This window comes from Palaemon carinicauda, chromosome 16, assembly GCF_036898095.1.
Source record: "Palaemon carinicauda isolate YSFRI2023 chromosome 16, ASM3689809v2, whole genome shotgun sequence".
Classification (NCBI taxonomy): Eukaryota; Metazoa; Arthropoda; class Malacostraca; order Decapoda; family Palaemonidae; genus Palaemon; species Palaemon carinicauda.
Genome location: NC_090740.1, coordinates 17,250,126 through 17,265,125, shown reverse-complemented (window position 1 = coordinate 17,265,125; position 15,000 = coordinate 17,250,126). Strand labels below are relative to the sequence as shown.

Below are 15,000 nucleotides of genomic sequence, written 5' to 3'. Positions count from 1 at the left end.
GGTGGCGATATTTAACAGTGATAAAGAAAATTTTCATTAATATACGTCTCAGGCTTATTTTAATACAAAGAATAAAGACGCACAATAATTGATATTTTACATGTGCTTTAGAGAAAATATTGGCAGATCTAAGTGGGAAGATGCAGGTAAAGTGGGCGTGGTCCATGGATTCAGTGGTGGTATTCGAAGGATGTTCTCTAAGGACTCATTCACTCACAGAAAAAGGATACGATATCCAGGACCCGGTTCTGGTTGGGCCTTGCCAAGCCCGTTTCGTCTGGGGAGGGGATTCGTTGTATTTGTTACTTAGTGATAGATTTTAGTGAGGGGGGAGTTTGGTCCCATAACTTCCGGCAGTCTAATTTTGGTTGACTCGTGAGAATTAAAGTACAACTATATCTATCTATCTATCTATCTGTATATATATATATATATATATATGTATATATATACATATATATATATATACTTATATATACATATATATACACACACACACACACATATATATATATATATATATATATATATATATATACTTATATATATATATACATATATATATATATATATATATATATATACTTATATATATATATATATATAATATATATATGTATATATATATTATATATATATATATATATATATATATATATATATTACCAGCGAATAGTGAAACTACCGCCCTACTTGGAAAAGCGGGATATAAGCCCAAGGGGTTCAATAGGAAAAAATAGCCCAGTGAGGAAATGAATTAAAGAGACAATCTACACGAGAAGTTATGAATAAAGAAAATAAAATATCTTGACTATAATCGGTAACATTAAATTGGGCAATCAACTGCCGAGTGTGATGTTGATTAATTGCAAAATTTTAATTTTATTTAAAGCTTTTGAAGTTATGATGGTGTTGATTAGGTCTAGAAGTTCATCTGTTTAACAATACTTATTACTTAAGATAATCATCGATAAAATTATTTTTTTTTTTTTTTGAAAATTTAACGTTTTGCTTGTGATGATCAAATAGTTTTATTAATTGCCAGGAATTCATAACTATTATCTGAGTAGTTTTACCAATTTTGAAAATTGTTTTGCTGTTGATTACACAAGTAATTTTATCAAGTGCCTTGAGGTTATAAAGCTTCTCGTCACGTATACTATATACCAGTGGTTCCCAACCCTTTTTCAGTCATTTCCCCCCTGCACCCAGTTCAACCATCCAGATTTCCCCCTTCATGTCCCGCCCAACCCTCATTATTATTATTATTATTAAATGCTAAGCTACAACCCTAGTTGGAAAAGCAGGATGCTATAGGCCCAAGGGCCCCAACAGGGAAAATAGCCCAGTGAGGAAAGGAAATAAGGAAATAAGGAAAAATAGAACATTTTAGGAATAGTAACAATATTAAAATAAATATTTCCTATTTAAACTATAAAAACTTTAACAGAACAAGAGGAAGAGAAACTAGACAGAAAAGTGTGCCCAAGTGTACCCTCAAGCAAGAGAACTCTAACCCAAGGCAGTGTAAGACCATGGTACAGAGGCTATGGCACTACCCAAGAATAGAGAACAATGGTTTGATTTTGGAGTGTCCTTCTCCTAGAAGAGCTGCTTACCATAGCTAGAGAGTCTCTTCTACCCTTACCAAGAGGAAAGTAGCCACTGAACAACTACAGTGCAGTAGTTAACCCCTTGGGTGAAGAAGAATTGTCTAGTAATCACAGTGTTGTCAGGTGTATGAGGACAGAGGAGAATCTGTAAAGGATAGGCCAGACTATTCGGTGTCTGTGTAGGCAAAGGGAAAGAACCGTAACCAGAGAGAAGGGTCCTATGTAGTACTGTCTGGCCAGTCAAAGGACCCCATAACTCTCTAGCGGTAGTATCTCAACGGGCGGCTGGTGCCCAGGCCAACCTACTACTCGCCTGCCTCAGAAATGGGTATGATATTCCAATTCTCCCCTTGAATATCATGTCAGTGAGAACTGATATGATCATATCACAATTGAATAGCTAACAACAAATTGCCGCACGTACTATATGGACATTTCCCGCTTGTTTTAGTTAGTAGGTAGTGTAATTATTTCCCCTCTGGAAGCTTCAAATTTCCCCCCAGGGGGAAATTTCCCCCAGGTTGGGAACCACTGCTATATACTGTACAGTATACAATGCCATTTTCTGCCTAGAAGTTACGCCGTTGCTATTGTGGGAAGAATTGACTCTTGCTTTGAATTATATTTTGTTGCTTTTGATTGTGAATCGAATATGCTCTCAAGTTTTGGTACTGTTAACTAAGGTAATTTATTCATTACCTTGAAGTTGTGCTGCTGTTAATGACATTGGGAATTTATTATTTCAAGGCATTGATGCTGTTATTGAAATGCGGAATTTTATTTGTTTTAAGACTGTGGTGCTGTTAATGACATTGGGAATTTATTATTTTAAGGCTGTGCTGCTGTTAATGAAATGCGGATTTTTATTTATTTTAAGGCTGTGGTGCTGTTAATGACCTTGGGAATTTATTATTTTAAGGCTGTGGTGCTGTTAATGAAATGCGGAATTTTATTTATTTTAAGGCTGTGGTACTGTTAATGAAATGCGGAATATTATTTATTATTTTAAGCCTGTGGTGCTGTTAATGACATTGGGAAATTTATTACCATTAAGTTGTGCTGCTGTTAAGGGCATGGGCTTTTTTTTTATTACCTTGAAGTTACGCTGCTGTTAATGCCATGGGGAATTTTATCAATCTTAAAGCTGTGCTGCTGTTACTGACATGAAGAATTTTATTTATCTTAAATCTGTGCTGCTGTTAATGACTTGAGGGATTTTATCAATCTTAAAGCTGTGCTGTTGTTAATGACATGAGGAATTTTATCAATCTTGAAGCTGTGCTGTTGTTAATGACATGAGGAATTTTATTTTTCTTAAATCTGTGGTGCTGTTAATGACATGGGGAATTATATTTATTATTTTAAGGCTTTTCTGCAGTTAATGTCACGAGGAATTATATTTATTATCATAGGGCTGTGCTGAAGTTAATGACACGAGTAATTTTATTATCACAAAGCTATGCTGCAGTTAATGGCATGGGGATTTTTTTTATTACCTTAAGGCTGTGCTGCAATTAATGACATGAGGAATTTTATTATTTGAAGGCTATGTTGCTGTTAATGGCAAGGGAAATTTTATTAATCATGAGTCTGTGTAGCTGTTAAGGATATGGGGAACTTTATTTGTTATCTGAAGGCTGTGTTGCTGTTAATGACATGAGGAATTTTATTTATATTAAATCTGTGCTGCTGTTAATGACATGGCGAATTTTATTGATTATCTTAAATCTGTGCTGCTGTTAATGACATGGGGAATTATATTTATTATCATAGGGCTGTGCTGAAGTTAATGACACGAGTAATGCATTCCGTTAATTCCATTTTTTTTTCATACCAAAAATTTTTAAATGTTCTCACAAGTTGTGCTACTACTATTAATATGTATGTTTCTATTTATCATCGCGTAGGCCTATAGATATTCATCGACCTTTCTGAGGTACTGTGTTGATTATGTGTAGTAATTTTGAGATTGACATTCCGACTAAAGGGTACCGTGAAATGTATTCCTATACTTATCTGTTAATGACTTCTTTTACAAGAAGTCGTAAATTGTATTGTGAATTATCGTTTTTTTTTTAATTATATTAAATGGTCTTAATTGTAGTAATTCGATGTTTACCATTATGGAGTACCGATAAATAATTGATTAAAATAATTATTCTTAGCGTCTGTGTATTGATCAGGGGTATCTTAAACACACTGTGAAAGAGACTATTATATTTTCTCCTCGAACGAACCCCATCAGACGATGGGCCTCTGTCAAACTTATGCTCAAACTCTCTCCATCCATGTTTCAACCTTTTTTAATGTTGAGATACGTCAGTGGATTCCAAGTTTTCATTCAGTGTTTGCTTGAATATTTTTTATTTTATTCCATTAAACTTCTTTGGATTTTGATTTCTGCTTTGTTGTTGGATAAAGAGTTTGCATGTATCCTTAGGCAAATAAGTTTCTCTCTCTCTCTCTCTCTCTCTCTCTCTCTCTCTCTCTCTCTCTCTCTCTCTCTCTCTCTCTCTCTCCACGTATTTGAGTTCAGCAACACTGTCTTTGGTCATGGCTTTTCGTTGTTTGCCGTCTTTTATTCTTCATCTACAGTCTACGTGCATAGTTCTACCAATTAAATAACTGCCATAATGCACACTTTGAATAATCATATTAATAATAATAATAATGATAAAGATATAAATTTTTTTTCTGTTGAAATTTTAGTGTATTCACGTTAGTCCAGATACCCCGATTCATTATAGCATTTTTTGCAAGATACCGCGTATTAATATTTTCCATAAATTTCATAAAAATTTCTGACCTCCATACACGAAAGCGTCTTTTAATAGTTCCATGATATATCCATAGAAGCTTCAGTTATTCAGGCGAATTGTATTGTCCTGTAGGATAGGGGATTATAACTCGCATACAGGAATTGGCACTTACTCTAACATTCTCTTGGAGTGAATAACAACGTTTCAATCTGATCCAAGTGTTGTAGCCATTGAAGTTGCTCGTTTGTTTTTGGTAAAAGAATTGTCATCTGCTTTGTTTGAAATCCCACGCACAATTGACATGTCTATGCTAAACGTATCTATTCTGAGCTGTTGTGTTTATTCTGTTTCTGCATGGTGCACACAGTCGAACATTCATGTCGAGAAATTTTTATTTACTGATCTCTCTCTCTCTCTCTCTCTCTCTCTCTCTCTCTCTCTCTCTCTCTCTCTCTCTCTCTCTCTCTCTCTCTCTCTCTCTCTCTTTTTTTTTCCTGTTGATTTATTCAAGCGTGGGACCTCAAGATATCCAGTAAAATGGAATATGACTGCCACCTTAATATATGAGTTTACTTCTAATCAAAATGCTGTGGTGAATACAGTAATTGAGATTTCATTGTTGGCAAATAATATACATCCAGGAATTAATATTCAACTTCGAAATTTATCAGACGCCATTGTGGTGTCATCAACATTTGAAATGGAAGCCATAGTCTGCTTGCTAACTATCTTTTATCTCCCGAGATTTTAATTCAGATTTTACTTTTTTTTTTATTCTAAAGAACTTAATTGAAGTGTTTTCTTGCAGATCATCCTGGAATGTTTCATCCTGTTCGTAATACTAGTCATCCAGTTAATTATCATAGTCAGGCCTAGTTTTTCATTACTATTCATATCTATTTATTTCCTTACTTTTATCATCACTAGGCTATATTTTCCCTTTTGGAGCCTGGGGGCTTATAGCATGTTGTTTTTCTAACTAGGGTTGTAATAATAATAATATTAATTAATTTTCCTTCAAAATTGAACCGTAAGCATTGTCAAGGAACTTGTGAGATCAGTTATGAAATTCTGTCAAGCTTAATTAAAGATTCTTCACGCACTTAAAATTTAATTTTGAAATTAAAGAATCTTAGTTTAAACTTATCAATACATTTTAATTAATTTCGGAGTTTCCAAATAATTGAATGACTTTTCAAATTATGAAGAAACGTTTGCTCAATTTTTGCAATTGTAGAAAAGTAAATTAAGTAGAATTAATCTGTGGTAAGATTCGAGTGAAATTTACAGATAATTTGAAATCTATCTTTTAAAATACGTAAGCAATAAAAAAACTGGTTGGAAGTATGTGAACTTTAAATTATGTGGAATTTATCTTCACTGTTTGGAAGCACAGGCTATCAAATCATAAGTTATCATCTCCATAGTTTACTAAGTCTATAATTTTACTTAGGCATATTTCTAAAGTCCCATATAAACACATTTCATGCAAAAACTGAACTGCATTCTTGTTTGATTGGCAAAGGTTTCTATTTCAGCTTCAGTATCTTGGAAATCCTTCTCTTGTGCCTTTGACCTCAGTTGTTGGCCCGAATGTATGGGATTCTATATTATCATTGATATAATATTTCCCAGTGAGGAAAGGAAACAGTGATATAAACAAACTACAAGAGTAGTAATGAACAGATTAAAATGAAATATTTTAAGAACAGTAACATCATTGAGTTAGATCTTTCATGATTATGTAAACTATAAAATTTTCAAAAAACAAAAGGTAGAGAAATAAGATAGAACAGCGTTCCTGAGTATATCCCCAAACAAGAGAATTCTAATCCAAGACAATGGAGGGCCATGGTACAGAGGCTATGACACTACCAAAGACTAGAGAACAATGGTTTGATTTTGGAGTATCCTCCTCCTGGAAGAGCTGCTTATCATAGCTAAAGAGTCTCTTCTACCCTCACCAAGAGGAAAGTAGTCACTGAACAATTATATTGCAGTAGTTATCCCCTTGAGCAAAGAAGAATTGTTTGGTAATCTTAGTGTAGTCACGTGTATGAGGACAGACGAGAATGTGGAAAGAATAGGCCAGACGTGTCTGTGTATTTGTAGGCAAAAACAAAATGAGCCGTAAACAGAGAGAAGTATCCAATGTAGTACTGTCTGGCCAATCAAAGGACCCAATAACTCTAGCGGTAGTATTTCAACCGGTGGCTAGTGCCCTAGCCAATCTACTCCCTACAGTACAACCACATGAAGTCTGATGTAGATCTGGTGGATTTGATTCTATAGTGGTTACCCATATTGCCCGAAGGAAATCTGTCCTATACACGTTTTGAATGAATACTTCATGTTTTGATGGCAAGGAGGAAGGAAATGTGCAAGAGATTTCCTAGTAGCCATCTTATGAGTCAACGTCTTGTGACATGGTTCAGTGAGTGTCCTTCAATTCGACGTCCATTAGCAAGCAAGCAAGCATGCTTGAATGGAATGGCTTAGTTTTAGACGTCTGAAAATTACGATGTAAATCTAATGGTTTTCTTTTTTCCTTTTTAATTTTTTTTTTTTGGTCTATTTTGTATTTGTATTCTAAAACAAGAAATAACCTTTAGCTGACGGTTGTAAATATGATCAAGTAATTTTTGTGCTTGTTTAAAGTTTCTGGATTTTTTTTGTTAGAAGAAAGAATTTGCTCATAAAACAGCAAGTCCTCTTTTAATTACATATTTTTGTTGACACTAAAATCGTCTGATTCAAAATCTAAAAGCATGATGGTATTGCTGGCTTGTATGTAGCACCTTTACGTGGCAACAGCTGTTCTTACTCTTCAGTCAGTTGGGTCACTTCCCTCTTTGTAGGTATCTTATCATGGTATTATAAAACTTCTGGTCATCCCAGCTTCAGTTTGTATAATGATCGTCGTAAAAGAATGCATTTGACGACTTGCCTCTGGCTGACTCTGTATTACAATCAATTTACAATCAATATATTCTGCACCTGGTTTAACAAGTTATTATAAGTGATTAGAAATACCCATTAAAAGGATTGTTTTTTTTTTTTTTTACTCCAGGTAAAGCAGAAGGTTGTTTTTCGTTTTAATTCGCAGATATGTTAATAACATCTTCCATATTGTATATATTCTTTAATACTTTAGTGGTATTAGTCACCCGTTTTTGTGTTTGAATCATCCTAATTGTTTGTTGTTTTGTTATGTTGGGAATACAGGTGTCATCTTCACCATTATCAGCCGTTACTAGTCCACTGCAGAACAAAGGCCTCGGAGATGTCCTTCCACTTCCGTCTGTTTGTGGTCTTTCTTAGTTCGTCAAACCATCGTATTCTCTTCCTTGCCCTTCTTCTTTTACAATTTCTAGAAAGATAAGCTTTGGATGGAAAGCCTTTGGTAAACAAAATGAGATGATGAAAAGTAAAATGCCACTTCTCTAAAAAGAAAATTATTTAATGATATGGTCCTACCCGTATTAACTTATGCATCAGAAACTTGGAGCCTTACTAAATAAAACCTTAGAACACATGCTAGTAACAACTCAAAGAGATATATGGAAAGAATAATGATGGGAATAACACAAAGAGACAGAAAAAGAACATGACTACGAGAGCGAACTAAAATAAAGGATATTCTAGCAACTTGTAAGAAAATGAAATGGACAAGGGCAGGACATATAACGAGAATGACAGACAATGGATGGACATGAAGAATAACAGAATGGAACCCTAGAGATTGTCTCTTATTAGTTATTACCATAATCTTTCATTTGGGCCTTCAATGAAACTGACATTGAATTGAAACATTCCAGAGTTTTAATGAAGTACTTTGGTTAAGAAAAGTATTGAATTCATTGCATGAAATTCTATTATATTGCTCTAATTCGATAGTTATTAAACTTCTGGTAGAAAATTAAAACGAAGTAACCTTGGTATATGTTTGAATGATATGCCTACTTTTCAACAGTGAAGCCCATACTATGCAATGCATTAATATATACTGTATATATATATATATATATATATATATATATATATATATATATATAATCATAATAATAAATATATATATATATATATATATATATATATATATAATATATATATATATATATATATATATATATATATATATATATATATATCAATTATAAAGGGTGTTCCAGTGTAGCCCCTCTGAGCTTCTTCGAGGGAGAGTTTTTATAAGTCTTATTTTCCCATACTTGAGAAAAAGAGGTTTTGGACTTTAATATTTCCTTCCAGTTCTGAGCCTGTCTGGCCTTGCCTCTTCTGTTACCTTTACGTCGCAACTCTTGGTTAATGGAATTTCGTATTGGAAACGTCCCTACTTTACGTTCTTGCGGACTGGAGTTAGTCCCGCTCAAACTCTAGTTTTTTGTAGTGTCTGCAACCTTACCATCCTTGTGAACTAGGGATGAGAGGTTTGGGGGGAGCCTATATGTCTATCTGCTGAGTCATTAGCAGCCATTGCCTCGCCATCCCTGGTCCTAGCTTGGATGAAGAACTGCCTTCTAGAGAAACTTTAAACCCAAGCAAAAAGAGTTTTCATGTCATTATCTGTTGTCCCCTACACGAGTTTAAACTGGCTATCTTTTGGATTATGACACTTTTTCTCATTTGGCACATAAACACCGCCAATAAATCCTTTAACTCTGCCATTTAAGTCATGATGCTCACACCGAAATAGCCACTCTTATTGTTTTTAGTATTTTTATATGATTTCTTGATTACATTGTTACTTTAATGACTTTTTCTGGTCTCATACTGCAGGGGAACACTACTCTCTTCAGGGCCTTTCATAAATAATTTTATCGTATACGTTTCAAGGCATTCAGCATTTCACAACTCATATTGCTCGTTTATTGTCTAATCTTGTAGGAAGAAAATTGCATAATTGATATTCCTTTGGAAGAAATGCGAGGTGTTATCTTTAATTCATCAGTAGGTTTAGTCTGCGAGGGACGTTGCTTGGTGACATGCATAGCTTTAGCATTCCTCTCGGAATGCTGTTTTTATTCATTCCTGATAATGAGAAGGGTTCAAGTAGATAATAGTCCGTAATGAAATTCTTGTTTATACATGGCAAGGGAAGTATACAGCACTTCCTTCGTATTGTTTTATTCTTTTTCGTTTGTTTCTGTATTTGAAACAACTTCGCCAAGTGTTTCAAGTACAGAAGTAAGAGGAGATTTTGTTCCCCGTATTGTGACATTTTTTAGATTTTTTATTAAATCTTCAAATGCTGTAAATTGCTAACTGAATAGATAGTTGATGTTGCCTTACAACGATACGGGGGCATGAAATTATTGGTATGTGGTTTAGTATATGATTTATTCACTTGAGCTTGTGCGATATGAAGCATGCCTTCCCAGTCAAAAAAATATTGCGACATGGGGGTTTCTGGTAAATTATAATTATTTATCAAACTGCTTAGACTGCTGAAATGGTTAAGTTCGTCTTCCGTTTGGGAATACCTCTTTCTTTGTAAAGATTTGTTTGGTCAGTATTTGTTTAATCGAATTTAATCTAAATTTATGTTGTACTTGTTTGAGGTAGTATGTGATACAGTCTTGAATTTCCTATTCCTTTTGTTTGTCTTGACCATTTAGTCCACATCAGGTATTCTAGTTCGTTGCAAATGATTCTCTGACGTTTTTTTTTTTTTTTTTTTTTTTTTGCCTGACTTAATATTGTCTTGCCAGAAAACAAAAAGAAAAAGAAATTTTGGCTGTTGTTGTAGTAAATTAACTTAAAGATCACATCAAGAATAAAATGTACCTTTGATATAAATAAAATTGTGGTTAAACCACACTTTACATAACCCTTACAAATACTTAACTTTACCAACTATTCACTACCTTGGTTAGCTGTCATTCTTTCCTATCTGCTAAAATGATAAATCTCTCTCTCTCTCTCTCTCTCTCTCTCTCTCTCTCTCTCTCTCTCTCTCTCAGCAGGTCCTGGATATATAAATAGAGTTTACATCACTGTAGTTGGAGACAGCTGTTGCAGTTGACGTGGTTCTCGGCTACAGTTGAGTGGGCGGGGCTTAAGTCGGTGAATCTGCGAAACACCGTGCCGATTGAATACTTGATAAAACGCCTTCATTCTTTGCTGTTGGACAATGCACTGGTCACCATTCTCTTTCTGTTCCCATGAATGATTAGCCTCTCTAGGTAAACAACAGGTTGTGAAGGATTATGTAATGTTATGGATGTCTTTGATTTACTTTGGATTTAACTTGGAATATTTGAGCGCGAAATAGTAGTAACCGGATGGGTAGCCCCTTATTCTTTTGTTACTGCTCCCCCAGCAGCCCCTCCTCATCTTCATTCTCTTCCTTCCTCTCCCTCTTCATCCTCCTCCTCCTCCTCCATCCTCCATCCTCCTTTCCTCTCACTCATCATTCTCCTACTCCTCGTGCGTGCATGATTGCTAAGAGTATAGTTTAACTCTTTCATTTGTTGCCTTTCCTTCTCAATGACCATTTGCACGGGACGTGGTTTTTGAGAAGAATGGAAGGGTCACCAGTTTAATTTAGTCGTGCCGATGCCAATTTATAGAAGCGGCTCCAGTGGTGGATGAATTAGAGTAGTAGGCAGTTAGCAGGAATGTTTTTACGATATTATCCTTCACCTGTTTTAAAACTCCTGTATATTAGCGCCTGTAACCGTGGTCAGCGATCTCACGGTGGCTACGCTGTAACCACATTAACAATCATGCACGATTTAAATGGCAGGAAGATTACTGAGAGTTTTGTGGGCTGACTTTGTGCAAGAGCCCGTGTCTTGCTATAGGCAAGAAGTTCTTAAACGAACGAATGAACGATACTGAGAGTTCATGACAGTGGTATTATTAGTATTATTATTATTACTATCCAAGCTACAACCCTAATTGGAAAAGCAAGATGCTATAAGCCCAGGGGCTCCAATAGGGAAAAATAGCCCAGTGAGGAAAGGGAATAAGGAAATAAATAAATGAAGAGAACAAGTTAACAATAAATCATTCTAAAAAAAAGTAACAACGTCAAAACAGATATGTCATATATAAACTATTAACAACGTCAAAAACAGATATGTCATATATAAACTATAAAAAGACTTATGTCTGGTCAACAAAAAAGCATTTGCTCCAACTTTGAACTTTTGAAGTTCTACTGATTCAACTACCCGATTAGGAAGATCATTCCACAACTTGGTAACAGCTGGAATAAAACTTCTAGAGTACTGAGTAGTATTGAGCCTCATGATGGAGAAGGCCTGGCTATTAGAATTAACTGCCTGCCTAGTATTACGAACAGGATAGAATTGTCCAGGGAGAATGTAAAGGATGGTATACCAAACTGCAATGTTTTTAATTTTGGAAAGTTTTGTTAGGCCTACACGTAAATGCTCTGGAGAAAACACTGGGGCAAAAGTTTTGGAACCTCGAAGTAGGCCTATATGACTCCTCTGGATTTGACATTTGAATTAACCCTTTCACCCCCAAAGGACGTACCGGTACGTTCTTGCAAAACACTGTTAATTACATGTTTTCACACATATTTGATAATTTCATGAGAAACTTCAGGCATTTTCCAAAAGAATGAGACCAACCTGACCTCTTTAGGACAAAAATTAAGCCTGTTAGAGCAATTTCAAAAAAAATATATAGCAAAATGTGCTTGAAATTTAACCTTATGGGGTTAAAAAGTCTGGCATTGCTCAAGGGCCTGCCGAATATTTTTCTTGAAAACCTCACTCTCAAATGGGGGAAAACGGTATTGTACTTAAAGCACAAAGGTAATGATAAAAAGATTAAATGGGCAATCAACTAACCTAAATATAACAAAGCAATAGGCAAAGAACGCTCATGTATTGAACAGTTCATTAAGAGCGTTATCACAAAAGTTGTAAGAGCCAAAACTAGTTGTTTCTGCTTTATGCATAAAAATGAAAAGAAACAAGAATCGAGTAGAATCAAGAGGCCTAAGTCGAACCGGAGTACTTTTTGATGCGATTCTGATGACGTTATAAAGTATGAATTGGTTACTATAAGACGCTCTTCCTACACACACACACACACTTTATTATTATTATGATTATTATCATTATTATTGTTGTTATTATTAGTGTTTTTATTTTTGTTGTTATTATTATTATTATTATTATTATTATTATTATTATTATTATTAGTTAAGCTATAACCTTTGTGGGAAAGGAGGATGCTATAAGCTCAAGGGCTCCAGTGAGGAAAGGAATTAGACTACATAAAAAGTAATGAGTAAAGAACATAAAATATCTGAAGATCAGTAACAACGCTGAAATAGATATGTCAAATATAAAGAAGAGAGACTCATGGCAACCTTTTCAACTTAAAAAGAAAAAAAAAAAAAGATTCCCCGCAAATTTGAACTTTTAGTCACCTGCAAGAAAGATCATTCCACAATCGGGTCACGGGTGAAATAAAACTTATCGAATACTGTGTGGTGTTCAGCCATATGATGGAGATGACAAGGCTGTTAGAATTAAATGCATGCAGTACCTATATTACATACAGGATGTAACTGTCCAGGAAGATCTGAATGTTAAGGATGGTAAGAATTATGAAAAATCTTATGCAACATACATAAAGAATTAATTGAACTGTGGCACCTAAGACCAGGAAATAAGAAATTTAATAGATTTTAAGTCCTTGTCCAACAAATTAAAAGGACATTCAGCAGCTGAAGAACAAATTTAAGAATAAAAAATGAAGAAAAAAAATATTCAGAATAGATTGGTCACCGAAAATCTTGAAAGATTTTTTTTCTCAGTAATTAATTTTTTTTTTCATTTTACAAAGAAACAGACCGAATGTGTTTCTCAAAAGTAAATTTGCAATCAAGAATCACATCTAGAAATAAATGAACTGTGTATAGCTAAGATTTTGCCAATGCAGACACATAAATTGGGAGGAGCCACTCATTCACTAACACACACATACTGTATATACCAGTGGTTCTTAAATTTTTTTTGCCTTGCGCCCCCCTTCTGCATTAAGCATAGACCCCATGCCCCCCTCCCCACCCTTGAAATTTCTGCCAAAGTAGAAAGTAATACTTCAATAAAATAAACATTGTTCATAGAAAATGGGTAAAATGAATATATTATGATGAAACAAAATTTTATCATAATCTTTTTTCAAACTGTTTTAGCATTATACAGATTACAGTTATTACATTGATAGAAAATACTGGAAAAAATACAAATTACTGCAAAAATAAACATAATTTTTACTCTTGATATAATCATTCATGGATCATGACCATATCAAAAAATATTACACATCCTCCTTAGTAATTGATTATTCCATATTTATGTAGTATTGTAAAACAAAAGCCATCATAATTACTACATTTGTATTTTCATTGTTACTATTTTAACTACTTACGCCCCCCTGGAAAGCTCCTGGCGGCCCCCTAGGGTGGCGGCCCCCCCCCCAGTTTAAGAATCACTGGTGTATACTTATATATACTAGTATTTATGTATATATATATATATATATATGCATATATATTTTTATATATATATATGCATATATATTTTTATATATATAGTATGTATATACAGTATATGTGGCGATATATATATATATATATATATATATATATATATATATATATATATATATATATATATATATATATATAGATAGATATATATAGATATATTTATTTATATATTCATGTTTATATATATATATATATATATATATATATATATATATATATATATATACACGTATATATTTATGTATATACAGTATATAAATATACAATGTGTATTTATGCATACATATATATATATATATATATATATATATATATATATATATATATATATATATAGTTTGTGTCGAGTAGGACAAAATAGATAAACATGTTTCCTTTGGATTTAAAAAATAAAGGTGTTATCTAGCAAAACTTTTGAACTCCAAATGAATATATAACGAACAACATATTCATTATTAGAAAAGGTCACGCGTTTCAACCGACAAGCTGCTGGCGATGCAAATGGCAGAGTTTAAAGGAAAGGGGGAAGTTGTCTTTGTGGTCATTAGGTGATTCTCTTCATTTTTCAGCTGAAAAGGATTTTGGTTTCATGTTGCATTTTAAGGGTCAAGGGCCACTGGTAGAATTTGTCGAAATTTACCTGCTAATTTTATTTAATATATGAAATCTATAGGAAATTTTAAAACGACGAACAACTCAATAATTTTTTTTAAACCAAACTTTATATTATGCTGTATATTGTATTTGTTCGTGTTTTTTTCATTTGGGAACAAATGCATTATGAATAATGAAAAGATATTGATCATACAAAACGTTACAAACTGCTTTTAAAATGCAACTAGGTTTAATTGCTGAAGTGATGGCTAGGCCTACACACATCAGGTAGGCATCTCCACAGTCCCACCACTCTCCACATATCTTAACGATACTTCGAGAAATCTCGTTGTCAGCTTGAATTATATGTGTATGAAGTCGATTGGCCGCTATTAACCGCCAAGAAAAAGAAAAATAGTAGTGAATAACGGTTATCAGAGTTAAGCCAGGCTGACACTTGCACGAATTTGTGGCT

General features: G+C 33.8%; 1 protein-coding gene across 8 annotated transcripts in view; it reads left to right on the top strand.

Annotated features, from left to right (window-relative positions):
• The window catches only part of LOC137655668 (1-phosphatidylinositol 4,5-bisphosphate phosphodiesterase delta-4-like), a 277,338-nt gene that overhangs the window by 96,294 nt on the left and 166,044 nt on the right, over positions 1-15,000 (top strand). The window lies entirely within an intron of this gene.